Below are 16,177 nucleotides of genomic sequence, written 5' to 3'. Positions count from 1 at the left end.
CCTGAGTCTGTGGTGAAGAAGGTGAATGCAATGTTGGTATTCATTTCTAGGGGTATAGAATATAAGAGCAGGGATGTGATGTGATGTGATAAGGCACTCGTGAGACCACACTTGGAGTATTGTGTGCAGTTTTGGGCTCCTTATTTTAGAAAGGATATACTGACATTGGAGAGGGTTCAGAGACAATTCACGAGAATGTGAACTGTTATCTGTGCTGTCGTGTTCTATGGTTCTAATGATTCTAGGAATGAAAGCATTACTGTATGAGGAATATCTGGCAGCTCCTGGGCTGTATTCCCTGGAGTTCAGGAAAATGAGGGGGGGATCTCATAGAAACATTCCAAATGTTAAAAGGCCTGAACAGATTAGATTTGGCAAAGTTATTTTGCATGGTAGGGGATTCTAGGACAAGAGGGCACGATTTCAGGATTGAAGGACGTCCGCTTAGAACAGAGGTGCAGAGAAATTACTTTAGTCAGATGGTGGTAAATCTGTGGAATTTGCTGCCATGAGCTGCTGGGGAGGCCAAGTCATTGGGTGCATTTAAGGCAGAGATAGATAGGTTCTTGATTAGCCAGGGCAGCAAAGGGTTTGGGAAGAAGGCAGGGGAGTGGGGATGACTGGAAGAATTGGATCAGCCCACGGTTGAATGGTGGAGCAGACTCAATGGGCCAAATGGCCTATTTCTGCTCCTATGCCTTATGGTCTTAAGGAGATTGTACAATCTCCCCATGGCTGCGTGGATTTCCTCGAAATGCCCTGGTTTTCTCCCAAAGTCCAAAGAAGTACCGGCTGGTCAGTTAATTGGTCATTGTAAATTGTCCGTTATTAGGCTAAGGTTAAATTGGGCAGTTATTGGGCAGTGTGGCTTGAAGGGCCAGAAGGGCCTTTTGCACTCTGTATCTCAATACTCTGTCAAACTGCACAGTATGGTATTACTGTAAGTACAGTGTATATCTCTCAGGACTACAGGTACTGAGAACTAAAAGGATCACATGAGTTAATGCATAGTTACATTTTTAATAGATAAAGCCCTTTCCACCTATCACCTTCTGGCTACTCACTTCATCACCCCCCCCCCCACTACCTACCTTCTTCCGCAGCTGGCTTCACCGGGATATACTCCCTCCTGTCAGCTTGTACTCCTTCCCCTCCCTCCACCTCCTAACTTTGGCTTCTGCCTCCTTCCTTTCCAGTCCTGATGAAGGGTCTCGACCCGAAATGTCAACTCTCAATTTCTCTTCATGGATGCTGCCCAACCTACTGAGTTCCTCCATCATTTTGTAGGGTGTTGCTTCCATTTCCCAGCATCGGCAGAATTCCTGGTGTTGGTGTTAAAAACCTATGGTCAGGTTAAGGAGTTAATGAGGTAGAGAGAGAAACTACCTTCATGGCATCAGGATGTCTTTATAGATAATGAAATGTACTTGAAGTGACGCAATGTAGGAAATAATTATCCCACATCAAGGTCCCACAATAGGATTCGGTGTCTTCGTACTGCTTATTCAAGGGTAAGTTTTCGCCAAATGTTGCAGTGTGAAGTCTCCACCTTCTTCAAAGGAGTCGCTCAGTGATCATTAAGTTCACTTCAGTCCGAGCCACAATGTCCCTGTGAGACCAGCAATCCCCGAGATCTACAGTGAAAAATTCTCTATCTTCAGAATCCGGTTTAATATCACCAAACACTGTGAAATTTGATAACTTTGCTGCAGGGGTGCAATGCAACACATGGTAAATACAGAAAAAAAAAACTAAATTACAGTAAGTATATATATTTATATTATATTGTTAACATAAGTAGTGAAAAAATAGAAATAAATAAATAAAGTAGTGAGGTAGTGTTCATGGGTTCAGTGTCCATTTAGAAATCAGATGGCAGAGGGGAAGAAGCTGTTCCTGAATCATTGAGTGTTTGCCTTCAGGCTTCTGTACCTCCTTCCCAATGGTAACATGGGTGATGGGGGTCCTTAATGATGGACACCACTTTCCTGAGGCACCGCTCCTTGAAGATGTCATGGACACTGTGGAGGCTAGGGCCCATGATGTAGCTGACTAATTTTACAACTTTCTGCAACTCACTTTGACCCTGTACAGTTGCACCCCCTCCCCATACCAGACGGTGATGGAGCCAGTCAGAATGCTCTTCACGGCACATCTGTAGAGGTTTTTGAGTGTTCTAGGTGACAAACCAAATCTCCTCAAACTCCTAATGAAATGTAGCTGCTGACTTGCCTTCTTTACAGCTGCATCAATATGTTGTCTTCTGATTCACACACCGAGATCCCCACCCACTGCTTACGTAACAGTGCTCAGGTTGAGAGCTTCAACGTCCAGGACAGCACGCCACAAATGGCTTGCCCTGGTCCAACCACTTTGATGTTGAAGAAAAAAGAGCTCACCAATATTTCTACTTCCTCGGATGGCCAAAGGAAGTAGGCATGTCCCCTTTGACCTTCAGTTTTTATTGCGGCACTACAGAAAGCATGCTATCGGGGAGATCACCGTTTGGTGCAGCAACTGCTCTGCCTGGGCCACAACAAACGTCAGGGAGCTGTGCTGAGCTGAGCCCACATCACAGAAAGCAGCCACACCTTCCGATGGAATCTGTCTATTCTTCTGACTGCCTCAGCAAACCAGCCACACCCAGACATTCTTTCCTCTCCATCCCTCCCCTTGGGCAGAAGATATAAAGCCTGAAAGAGGTGCCACCAGGCACAAGAACTGCTTCCATCCTGCTGATACAAGACTGGTGAACAGTTGGACTCCTGACCTCACGATTTAGCTCATTATGACCTTGCAGCTTATTGCCTCCCTGAACTGCATTTTCTCTGTAGTGGGAACACTCTATTTTGCACTGTCACTGTTTTACCTTGTACTGCCTCTATGCACTGCTGCAATGAATTGATCGGCAGGAACAGGAAGCAAGACAAGTTTTTCACTGTACATGAGACAATAATAAACTAAGTTTACCAATTTATTTACCAACTGGCGAATTGAGCCACTATTCACACTGGTCTTCTGCATTCTCAGACAAAACTGAAACTTTAATTTGGATGAGGGAATGAGTACAAGAGTAAAACTCTGATGATATTTAAATTACGGATAAAGATTAAAGATTAGCTTGCTTTGTCATTTGTACATCATGACATGCGGTGAAATGAGTCCTTTGACATCAACGAGGAAGCCCACAAGTGCCACCAGGCCTCCGGTGCCAGCAAAGCATGTCTACAACTCACTGACACTAACCATACACCTATAGACTATGGCAGGAAGCCAGAGGACCCAGTGGAAACCTATGCGGCCACAGGAAGTACATACAAACTTCTTGTTTTTACAGTCCCTGTTCTTACAGCTGGTGCTGTAAAGCAATGTGCTATAATCATGCTGTCCTTATTTTGTGATAAGTTCAAAGTTCAAGTTCAGAGTCAATTTACTATCAACGTCATCATATCTCACCATATACAACCCTCAGATTCATTTTCTTGCAGGCATACACAGCAAGTCCAAAAAAACACAATAAAATCATTGAACGACTGCACCTCAACAGGACGAACAACCAACATGCAATAAGCAACAGACTGTGCAAATACAAAAGAGAAAAAACATAATAATAATGATAATTATAAATATCAAGAACATGAGATGAAGAGTCATTGAAAATGAGCCCATAGGTAGTGAGAACATTTCAGTGATGGGGCAAGTGAAGTTATTCCTCCAGGTTCAGTAGCCTGATAGTTATAACTATAATAACTGTTCCTGAACCTGGTGATATGGGTCCTGAGGCCCCTGTACCTTCTTCCAGATGGCAGCAGTGAGAAGAGAGCATGACTGGGGTGGTGGGGGTTCTTGATGATGGATGCTGCTTTCCTGAGATAACGCTTCAAGTAGTTGTGCTCAATGGTGGGGAGGGGTTTACCCTTGACGGACTGTGCCATTTCCACTACTTTTTGTAAGCTTTTCCATACAAGAGTATTGGTGTTTCCATACAAGAATATTGGTCTTTCCATACCAAGATGTGATGCAGCCTATCAATATACTCTCCACCACACATCTACAGAAGTTTGTCAAACTTCTATATGACATGCCGAATCTTGGCAAACTTCTAAGGGAACAGAGGTGCTGCTGTGCTTTCTTTATAATGCCATTATGTGCTGGGCCCAGGACAAATTATTAACATTGTAAAATATTTGTTTCCAATCCACTTCAAGAAACTCATCTAGAATGGTTCTACTAAATAGCACAAACATAGTTTTCTTCCATTGCAGACAAACCTCTGATTGTAACAGCTATTTAGCAGGTGTTGTAGGACAACTTTGCTGACTCTCATGAAGCCAATATAATTTATAAGTTACACAACCAATATGACAGGGTTTACTGATTGCTTATTCATCCACTTCTGCTCTCAAAGTGATGACTTGGTGCAGAAATAACAGCACATTCCTCAACAAGTTGGAATTTAACCCTTGATCCACTCTGAACAGCAGTTGGTTTCCAACCTGAATTAGTCAGATTTTCCTAGCAGAGGCAAAGTGTAAAACATTAAATCTAAGTCAAGCAATTTAAGTCAAGGAAGTTAATTTAAATTGCACCTCCTCTGTGGACACTTCCATTAGGGTGGAAGCCAGTAATTATTTTTCCAGACATATAAATTTTGCTTGGCTCTTCGTGCTTCATCTGCACACATGGAAATTTACTGATAAAATCATAATATCCAATTCAGACAAACTGTACTTGTTCACAAAAACAGCGGAAACATCAGCAAAGTACATACACAGAATCACAGAACCACAGTAATATATTAAAGTACCACAAGTAAGCAACATTAAATGGATGAACGTGGATGACTTTCACCATATATTTCATTTTTAATGAGCATGTCAAGGAAACAGCCAGATCTATCCCACATACTAATTACTGCTTCTGAAGGCAAGTCTTTGGGATGAATTATTAAGCCTTGTTCCTCTTCAAGTCTTTGACTTCTTTCACACCCGAACACACTTTAGCTCTGTAGGGATGCATTTCAACGGCAACACACACACAAAATGCTGGAGGAACTCAACAAGTCATCTATGATGGGAAATAAAGAGCTGACATTTCCAGCTGAGACTTTTCATCCAGGATGAATTTCATTTTTGACCTTGAGCACCAATGGAAATACTGGGGTCTGGTTACATTCACAATTGTACACTGAAGCCAATCACCAAACTTGCTCAAGCATTTTCTATCATCAGCCAATATTCCTGAGTGTACAAGAGAGAACATGTGAGACAGCAAGTTTTATCAGCAGCCTAAAGAGGCAAAGAGCCAGGCTAAAGACTCTCCTACTATCGAATTGGGGCTACAGACTAGAGACATTAGTCTCCAAGCTAGGCATCAACCTCAATTTCTATAAGATCTGGTAATCAACCCCCTCTGTCTGCCCCTCCACCCCTACCTTTTGTTTTCCATTATCTCTTCGGTCCCTCTACCTCCTATCTTTCCCCTCCCCACCCTCACAACCTTCATCACCCACATCTTTTTCCCTCTGTTACCCCATCTCCTTCCCTTTACTCCATAGTCTATCACATTCCATCTTGCTTAGCCCTTTGCCTCTTCCACCTATCACCTCCCAATTCTCACACTATTCCCACTCCCAGCTCCATCTACCTTACCTCCCTTCACCTTGTAACCTATCATCTGTCACCCACCAGCACATGTTCCTCCCCCTCCAATCCCCCCACTCTTTTATTCTGGCATCTGCCCTCTTTTTCTCCAGTCTTGGATCTCAGCCCAAAACATTGACTGCTCATTTCCCATCCAGAGATGCTGCCTGAGCTGCTGAGTTCCTCCAACATTTTGTGTGTATTGCTCCAGATTTTCAGCATCTGCAGTTTCTCCTGTGGCTCAATCTTCAGAGTTTATTTGGGAGTCTGAGGTTCATGGCTAAACACTTACTGACCGCACCAGTATTTTCAGAAGGCATTTGATAAGGTCCCAGATAGAAGATTGGTGGGTAAAATCAAAGCTCAGGGCATCGGGGGGAAGGCATTGACATGGATAGAAAACTGGTTGGCAGATAGAAAGCAAAGGGTAACGGTGAATGGGTGTTTCTCGGAATGGCAGGTGGTGACTAGTGCGGTGCCACAGGGCTCGGTATTGGGACCACAGCTGTTTACCATTTACGTTAACGATTTGGATGAAGGCATAAAAAATAACATCAAGTTTGCTGATGATACTAAGCTGGGTGGCAGTGTGACATGTGATGAAGATGTTAGGAGAATTCAGGGTGACTTGGATAGGCTGGGTGAGTGGGCAGATACTTGGCAGATGGCATTTTATGTGAATAAGTGTGAGGTTATCCACTTTGGGAGAAAGAACAGGAATGCAGATTATTATCTGAACGGTGTAGAGTTGGGTAAGGGAGAAATACAAAGAGATCTCAGAGTCCTTGTTCATCAGTTACTGAAGGTGAATGAGCAAGTGCAGCAGGCAGTGAAGAAGGCTAATGGAATGTTGGCATTTATTACAAGGGGAATTGAGTACAAGAGCAAGGAAATCCTCTTGCATTTGTACAGAGACCACACCTGGAGTATTGTGTACAGTTTTAGTCTCCAGGGTTAAGGAAGGACATCCTGGCTGTAGAGGAAGTGCAGCATAGATTCACGAGGTTAATTCCTGGGATGTCTGGACTGTCTTATGCAGAGAGGTTAGAGAGACTAGGCTTGTACACGTTGGAATTAAGGAGATTGAGAGGGGATCTGATTGCAACATATAAGATTATTAAGGGATTGGACAAGATAGAGGCAGGAAATATGTTCCAGATGCTGGGAGAGTCCAGTACCAGAGGGCATGGTTTGAGAATAAGGGGTAGGTCATTTAGGACAGAGTTAAGGAAAAAATTCTTCTCCCAGAGTGTTGTGGGGGGTCTGGAATGCACTGCCTCGGAAGGTAGTGGAGGCCAATTCTCTGGATTCTTTCAAGAAGGAGCTAGATAGGTAGCTTATGGATAGGGGAATCAAGGGATATGGGGACAAAGCAGGAACCGGGTATTGATAGTAATTGATCAGCCATGATCTCAAAATGGTGGTGCAGGCTCGAGGGGCCGAACGGTCTACTTCTGCACCTATTGTCTATTGTTAATTTTTTTTTTAGAACAGTTTGGGTTAAAGAAGCCCCAAAGAATTGAGACTGAGCAGCTTACGTAGATTGAGAGAGATGATCAGTACACTATTCCTAAATTCGCCAAGGACACCACTAGTATTGATAGGATCTTAGACAGTGACAAGTGGTGCTATAACAACAACCTTTTGCTCAACATCAGCAAACCCAAAAATTGATTGAGTGGACTTCATGAAGGGAAAGTTTGGAGAACACACACCAGTCCTCATTGAGGGGTCAGTGGAGGAATGGGTGAGAAGTTTCAAATTTCTGAGCATCAACATCTTAGAGGATCTACCCTGGACCCAACATATCGATACAATCACAAAGTTCATTAGGGGATAGCGGAGATTTGCAATGCCAAAGACTCCTGAAAGTTTTGATAAATGTTTGGTGGAGGGCATCCTGATTGTTTGCAGTACAGCTTGGTAGGCAATCTCCAAAAAAGGGTACAGAAGAGATTTACGAGAATGTTCCCTGGACTCAAGGGCCTGAATTATAGAGAGATAAAGTCCACGCTGGATCTCTATTCCCCGGAGATTACGAGAATAAGAGGTGACCTCATAGCGTAGGAGAATAATAAGACATATGGATAGGGTGGATGGTCATAGTCTTATCCCCAGGGTTGGTATTCTAAAACAAGCTCACTTACAAGAAGGGAAAGACTTAAAAGAGACTTGAAAGATAACTTCTTTGCCCAGCAGATAACGAATACCAGTAACGGGCTGCCAGAGGAAGTGGTTGAGGAGGATACAACTGCAACATTTGGATAGGTACATGGAGGGTAAAGGCTTTGCAGGTTATGGACAATTGTGGCTAACAGGGAGAATGCTGTACTTGTCATAGGCCAGAAAGGACTGATTCCATACTGTCTTTCTCTATGACTGTGATACCAATACACAGGATTGCAAAAGGCTACACAACCCTCCTCACCATCAGGACATCTTCAAGAGGCAGTGCCTGTAGCTGGTGGTTTCCATCACACAGGAGCCTCAGCATCCAGAACTTGCCCTCTTCTCCTTCTTGTTACAACCATCAGGTAGGAGGTACAGGAGCCTGTAAGACTACACTAAAAAAATCTGAAACAGCATCTTTCCCTCCGCCATCAAATCTCTGAACAGTCCATGAATACCTAGTTTGTTCTTTTCTTACACTATTTATTTCATAATTTATAGTAACTTTGTGTCTCTGTACTGTACCATACTGCTGCTGCAAAACAACAAATTTTGTGTAATCTGAGTCAGGGATCACAATTCCAATTCTGCCCAGACAAGCACCACCAGGCACTGAGTACTGATTAAACTGAAGTTAAGCCTTCAACACTGTCACCACCTCCCACCCGAGCCAGAGGTTGGAGATGATCCTCTTGTTCTGACCAGGGCAGCTGACTTGCTTCTATCCACTTAGTAAAGTCACAAGCAACAGGAGTGCTACAAAAACCCTTAAACTGGATTCATTCCCTCCTCTCCAGGCATCAATGATCTGCTTAATGCCTTTCTTCTGATTCATGTCTGTCTTTGGAAAACACAGATCAGATCCAAATTTAAACCAACAGGGTTAGTTACAGAAAAAATATGGTTGTTATTGAACTCCCTCGGAATAGATCAGGGGTTCCCAACCTTTTTTTATGCCATAGATCCTTACCATTAACTGAGGGGTCTGTGGACCCCAGGTTGGAAACCTCTGCCATAGATGACATAGTAGCGTAGTGGTTAGCACAACACTTTATAGAACCAGTGACACAAATTCAATCCCTGGTGCCATCTGTAAGGTGTCTGTACATTCTCTCCGTGACTGCATTGGTTTCCTCTGGGTGCTCCAATTTCCTCACACAGTCCAAAGATGTAGCAGTTGGTAGGTTAATTGGTTATTGTAAGTTCTACCATAATTAGGCTATGGTTAAGTTGGGGGCTGCTGGGCGGCATAGCTCAAACAGCTAGAGGGGCCTATGCCATGCTGTATCTCAATAATTTTTTTAAAAATGATCCCCAAATGGAATCCAAGATAATGGAAAGTGATCTGAGAAATTCCCAATGGAGTCACTACTAATAGTTCACTCTGCAGCCTCTGACGCACTCTCCAATCATTCCCCAAGTACCCAGCATATTCAGATTGATCACTCGAACACATTTGGCCAATCCTCCATGACCGAAATATACGGGCTATCCCCATCCCAACCCCCGCAACCTATAATCCCACTAAAGCAAGCATTTTCCTCAGAAAGGCTATTAAAATCATAAATCACGTCTGTAAGCAATGATCACACCCTGTAAGTGGCCATGTGCTGACTGTTTCAAACCTATTGTACACTGAGCCATAAATATGTCAGTTACTAATGAATTCAATAAGAAGAAAAGCCTAGAGTGGGAAAGTGCTCAGAATGTGCAAATTGTTATTACATGTCCGCAGTGGAACAAGGCTTATTACAGAATTGCTGTAGCAAATAGCACAAAAGCATTAAAGGGAGAGCTTGAGATTAAGGTGGGAGAAATAGGCTAGGCTATCTGAAGTAGGCTAGGAGAAAACCATTACAGACAACTATCATTGACTGAGGGGTTCAACAATCTGTCTCAATGCTGGTAAAAACATAAGGCAATATGTTTATGAAGCATTCTGCAATTTGATGTAGCTGTTTGAGTGGAACAAAGCTTATTCTTTGTCAGCTAGTGAAGTACCTTTAGAAATAAAAGCCAAATCTTTTAATTGTGATATTGTAAGGAATTATTTGAAAAATTGTATAACTCTTACGGCACAATAGTGTTGCAGTTAGCGCACTGCTTTACAGTGCCAGTGATCAGAAGATCAGGATTCAATTCCTGCTGCTGCCTGGAAGAAGTTTGTACGTTCTCCCTGTGACCACGTGGATTTCCTCTCAAATCCCAAAAAGACATTCAGGTTAGACTAAGTTGAAGGTATGTGATGCCGTCATTGGAAATACAATGGCACTTGCTAGCTGCCCCCAGCGCACTGCAAACAATGATACAAACGACACATCTCACTGTATATTTCGATGTACGTGTGACAAATAAATCTTTAAAAATCTTTGAAGATTGGTGGTTTTAGCCAACCCACGTGCATACTTTGGGCCTTCTGCATTCTCTCTTGCACATGCACACACTCAAACTCAATAACATGAAGTCCAAAAAGTATAATCAACTTTCGAAGATTTTAAGGAAAACAGCTCCAAAGCCAAACCAAATCACAGGCAATTTTCATCTCCTTCTGTGCTGTTCATGATCTGACACATCCATCATGACACACTGCCTGTCCAGCTCGTTAAACAAAGCTGAAGCATTAGTCATCAAGCATATGGAAAATGGGCCCAACAGCCCACAATGTCCACCTCCTACTACTCAGGACAACCAAAAGTACAGTCATACTTTGTCTTCTTTGTTCCAGTGGAAACTCCTTCTACTGAGCAATGCTGGGGTCTAATTATACAATGTAGAGAGGAAGGGGCAGAGGGCACTGATTGATGGAAAAAGAAGAAAGCAGAATTAACAGGTTGAACACATACATATTTAGAGGCAAAAGCCCCCACACCTACTGGGGGGTGGAGAGTTGGGTGGAGAGGAAGAATTCCCAGAAAATTGTGCTTAACTTGATTTTCTATAACTCCAAGTGCATGCACAAAGAAATGCAAGTTGAGAAAAGCATGTATAAAGTTACTTTTTTATCCCCCATTTTTGTATGGATTTTTATTCCTTATCTCAGATTTTTTGCTATCGATCTGTGAATACAGTAAAGATGAATTTCCACTACCCAAACTGCCATAATACATAGGTCACCTGTATTTTCTATAGTAAGTTGTTGAGAAAAGGACACCCAAAACCTACAGATTGTATCAACTTCTACTTGGTTTGAAACTTCTCTTACTAATTCATTTCATAGCCAGTTTGTTACATTGCTATCAAGCCACGTTTAAGCTTATACCTTACCCTAGCTTGTACTGTCCACAACATTACAACGTTGTGTGGAATCCAGACCATGTCTTATGAGGATAGGTGGGGCTGGGTATTTTCTCATTGGAGCAAAGGAGAATGACAGGCAATTTGATGGAGGTGCACAAGATGAGAAGAGGCACAGATCAAGTGACTAGCAAGAGACTTTTCTTGAGGCAGAAATGGCTAATACGAGGGGGCATAATTCTAATGAGGTTGGAGAGAAGTACAGGGGGGAAATGGCAGAGGTCTTTTTACTCAGAGGTGGTGGCCCTGTGGATCGCCCGGCCAGGGGTGGTGGTGGAGACAGACGCATTAGGGACATTTAAGAAACCCTTAGGTAGACACATGGATGTAAGAAAAATGGAGGGCTATGTTGGAAGAAAGACTTTAGAGTAGGTTAAAAGATTAGCAAAAACATTGTGGGCCAAAGGGCCTGTACTGTGCTGTAGTGTTCTATATTTTATGTCCTATGTTCAAAGTTTAAAGTCAATTTCTTATCAAAGTCCATAGAATTTACCATTTTCTACCCTGAGATTCCTTTTCTTGTGGGCACTTACGTGATTATTCTATCAATCCAGACCAATTAATTCCATCTAATACATGTGACAATGCATAATGCACTGATCTAAACTGACAGTCAAATGGTAAACAATGATTATCATCCATTTTGGAGTAATTATAATCCAACCAAACTAGTGGGAAGCCAATAGGCTTCTATTTACCTCCACAATACATCTGGCTCTGGACTGTTTCTTTCTGCACACTTGGCCTCTGCGTTTGTGATCAATTTATAAACTATCTGTAAAATAAATGCGTAATTCAGCGATGCAGTGTGGAGTCAGGCCTTCCAGCTCTTTGAACCACACCGCCCCATCAGCCCCCAACAAACCTGATTAACCCCAACCTAATGACGGGACAATTTACAGTGACCACCTAACCTACCCAGTACATCCTTGGATTGTGGGAAGAAACTGGAGGGCCCGGAGAAAACCCACGTATTCCAAGGGGAGGAATTGCAGGGACTTCCTCTAGAATGGCAGCGGAATTGAACTCCGAACTCCCGAATGCCCTGAACTGTAACAGCGTACAAGGCGCATCAACATTCCTCGAATTGCTGTCAGAGCCCCATAACCAGTGAGCAGGTTAAAACAAAATAAGCTATGAGATCCACCCACTCGCACTGCTGGCACCGAATTGTGTGCAAGCACTGAGCTGACTGAGCCTCAAATTCCTGTTGACAGTAATGTCACCAGCAAGTTCACTCAGGTCCATCTCAGAACAACATAGGCTATTACACTAAACAGAGTTGAGGGGGAGTAGTAGTTTTTCAGATGAAGAGTTAAAGGAATCTGGCAGCTGCTGCCTATCCATGCAAATATTTTTACAAGATTCCTTTAAATATCCTGTTCCAATTTTACTTCTCGACCACCAGCACTAAAACACCAGACTGAAAAAAAGTTGGACTCAAGGTTCTGGAAATCTAGAGCCTTACACACAATGTGCTGGAGGAGCTCAACAGGTCAGGCAGGAACTATGGACGGGAATAAACAGTCGAAGTTTCAGGCTGAGGCAGTTCATTGGGAGGAAGAAGGCAGAATAAGGTGGGGAGGGAGGGGAGGAAGAAGCACAAGGTGGCAAGTGAAAGGTGAAACTGGGAGAGGGGGAGGGGATGAAATTAAGAGCTGGAAAGTTGATTGGTGGAAGAGATAAAAGGCTGGAAGAGGGAGAATCTGAGAGGAGAAGACAGAAGACCATGGAAGAAAAGGGAGGGGGAGGAGGACCAGAGAGAAGGGACAGACTGAAAAAAAGTCCTGATGAAGGTTCTTGAACCAAAATGTCGACTGTTTATTCATTTCTATAAATGTCTGGCCTGCTGAACTCCTCCAGGATTTTATGTTTGTTGCACTGAATTTCCAGCATCTGCAGAATGTCATAAACATGAGAAAGTCTGCAGATGCTGAAAATCCAAAACAACACCAACAAAATGCAGGAGGAACTCAGCAGGTCAGGCAGCATCCATGGAATCATAGAAACATAGAAAATAGTTGCAGGAGTAGGCCATTCGGCCCTTCGAGCCTGCACCGACATTCAGTATGATCATGGCTGATCATCCAACTCAGAACCCTGTACCTGCTTTCTCTCCATACCCCCTGATCCCTTTAGCCACAAGGACCATATCTAACTTCCTCTTAAATATAGCCAATGAACTGGCCTCAACTGTTTCCTGTGGCAGAGAATTCCACAGATTCACCACTCACTGTGTGAAGAAGTTTTTCCTCATCTCCATCCTAAAAGGCTTCCCCTTTATCCTTAAACTGTGACCCCTCGTTCTGGACTTCCCCAACATTGGAAACAATCTTCCTGCATCTAGCCTGTCCAATTCCTTTAGAATTTTATACGTTTCAATAAGATCCCCCCACAATGTTCTAAATTCCAGAGAGTATAAGCCTAGTCGATCCAGTCTTTCTTCATATGAAAGTCCTTTCATCCCAGGAATCAATCTGGTGAACCTTCTCTGTACTCCCTCTATGGCAAGAATGTCTTTCCTCAGATTAGGGGACCAAAACTGCACACAATATTCTAGGTGCGGTCTCACCAAAGACTTGTACAACTGCGTTAGAACCTTCCTGCTCCTGTACTCAAATCCTTTTGCTATGAATGCCAACATACCATTTGCCTTTTTTATCACCTGCTGTACCTGCATGTCCACCTTCAATGACTGGTGTACAATGACACCCAGGTCTTGTTGCATCTCCCTTTTCCTAATTGGCCACCATTCAGATAATAATCTGTTTTCCTGTTCTTGCAACCAAAGTGGATAACCTCACATTTATCCACATTAAATTGCATCTGCCATGAATTTGCCCACTCACCTACCCTATCCAAGTCACCCTGCATCCTCTTAGCATCCTCCTCACAGCTAACACCGCCGCCCAGCTTCGTGTCATCCGCAAACTTGGAGATGCTGCATTTAATTCCCTTGTCTAAATCATTAATATATATTGTAAACAACTGGGGTCCCAGCACTGAGTCTTGCGGTACCCCACTAGTCACTGCCTGCCATTCGGAAAAGGTCCTGTTTACTCCCACTTTTTGCACACTATTCTCCTGTGTGGAATCTTGTCAAAAGCCTTTTGAAAATCTAAATATACCACATCCACTGGCTCTCCCCTATCCACTCTACTAGTTACATCTTCAAAAAATTCTATAAGATTTGTCAGACATGACTTTCCTTTCACAAATCCATGCTGACTTTGTCCGATGATTTCACCTCTTTCCAAATGTGCTGTTATCACATCTTTGATAACGGACTCTAGCATTTTCCCCACCACCAATGTCAGACTAACCAGTCTATAATTCCCCAGTTTCTCTCTCCCTCCTTTTTTAAAAAGTGGGGCTACATTAGCCTCCCTCCAATCCTCAGGAACTAATCCAGAATCTAAGGAGTTTTGAAAAATTATCACTAATGCATCCACTATTTCTTGGGCTACTTCCTTAAGCACTCTGGGATGCAGACCATCTGGCCCTGGGGATTTATCTGCCTTTGATCCCTTCAATTTACCTAACACCACTTCCCTACTAACATGTATTTCCCTCAGTTCCTCCATCTCACTAGACCCTTGTTCCCTTACTATTTCCAGAAGGTTATTTATGTCCTCCTTAGTGAAGACAGAACCAAAGTAATTATTCAATTGATCTGCCATGTCTTTGTTCCCTATGATCAATTCAGCTGTTTCTGACTGTAAGGGACCTACATTTGTCTTGAGCAACCTTTTTCTTTTCACATATCTATAAAAGCTTTTACAGTCAGTTTTTATGTTCCCTGCCAGCTTTCTCTCATAATCTTTTTTCCCTTTCCTAATTAAGCCCTTTGTCCTCCTCTGCTGATCTCTGAATTTCTCCCAGTCCTCAGGTGTGCCGAAATGAATGTACAGTCAACGTTTCGGTCTGAGACCTTTCTTCGGGACTGGAAAGGAAGGGGAAAGACTCTATAATAAAAAAAAATGGACGAAGGGAAAGGAGGATTGCAGGAAAATGATAGATGAAGCCAATTGGGTGGGAAGGTAGAGGGCTGGAGAGGAAGGAATCTGATAAGAGAGGAGAGTGGACCAATGAAGAAAGGGAAGGAGGATGGGACCCGTCAGGAAGTGATCGGCAGGTGAGAAGAGGTAAAAAGCCAAAACAGACAGACAGACATACTTTATTGATCCCGAGGGAAATTGGGTTTCGTTATAGCCGCACCAACGAAGTATAGTGAAGAAATATAGCAATATAAAACCATAAATAAGTAAATAATAAGTCAATCATGCTAAGTGAAAATAAGTCCAGGACCAGCCTATTGGCTCAGGGTGTTTGACACTCCGAGGAAAGAGTTGTAAAGTTTGATGGCCACAAGCAGGAATGACTTCCTATGACGCTCAGTGTTACATCTCGGTGGAATGAGTCTCTGGCTGAATGTACTCCTGTGCCTAACCAGTACATTATGGAGTGGATGAGAGTCATTGTCCAAGATGGCATGTAACTTGGACAGCATCCTCTTTTCAGCCACCATCGTCAGAGAGTCCAGTTCCACCCCCACAACATCACTGGCCTTACGAATGAGTTTGTTGATTCTGTTGGTGTCTGCTACCCTCAGCCTGCTGCCCCAGCACACAACAGCAAACATGATAGCACTGGCCACCATAGACTCGTAGAACTTCCTCAGCATCGTCCGACAGATGTTAAAATATCTTCTGTTTCTGACCTGGCGCACATCTTGTTGCTCCTTGAGGAAATTTAATATGCAAATTTTGGCTACCAGACTTTCCAATTCATTACATTTCAAAGTGACCTTCACTGTCTGCAAACACCTTGGAATGTCGCATGTTTTTGAAAGGCACCGTGCAACTATGAATCTTTCCCTTAGTTGACAAGGCGATTTCAAAGCAGAAAAATAAACTGAGAGAAGGTACTTGCACATAAGACCATAAAACATAGGAGAAGAATTAGGCCTTTTGGCCTGTTGAGTCTGTTCTGCCATTACATCATGGCTGATTTATTATCCCCCTGAAACCCCATTCTCCTGCCTTCTTCCTGTAGCCTTTAATGCCCTTACT

General features: G+C 43.1%; 1 protein-coding gene across 8 annotated transcripts in view; it reads right to left on the bottom strand.

Moving 5' to 3' along the window:
* LOC132405567 (prolyl 4-hydroxylase subunit alpha-2-like) overlaps nt 1-16,177 on the bottom strand; it is a 148,943-nt gene that overhangs the window by 125,012 nt on the left and 7,754 nt on the right. For 2 of the 8 annotated variants that reach the window (XM_059990476.1, XM_059990482.1), the window contains exon 2: nt 11,804-11,880. The exons of the other annotated variants lie outside the window; for them this stretch is intronic. The gene's annotated coding sequence lies outside the window, so the exon portion shown is untranslated. The remainder of the gene's footprint in view (nt 1-11,803; nt 11,881-16,177) is intronic. 8 annotated transcript variants of the gene reach the window in all.

Source organism: Hypanus sabinus, chromosome 15 (genome assembly GCF_030144855.1).
Source record: "Hypanus sabinus isolate sHypSab1 chromosome 15, sHypSab1.hap1, whole genome shotgun sequence".
Classification (NCBI taxonomy): domain Eukaryota; kingdom Metazoa; phylum Chordata; class Chondrichthyes; order Myliobatiformes; family Dasyatidae; genus Hypanus; species Hypanus sabinus.
Note: the sequence above shows the minus strand (reverse complement) of the source record. Positions and strands in the feature narration are given on the sequence as shown.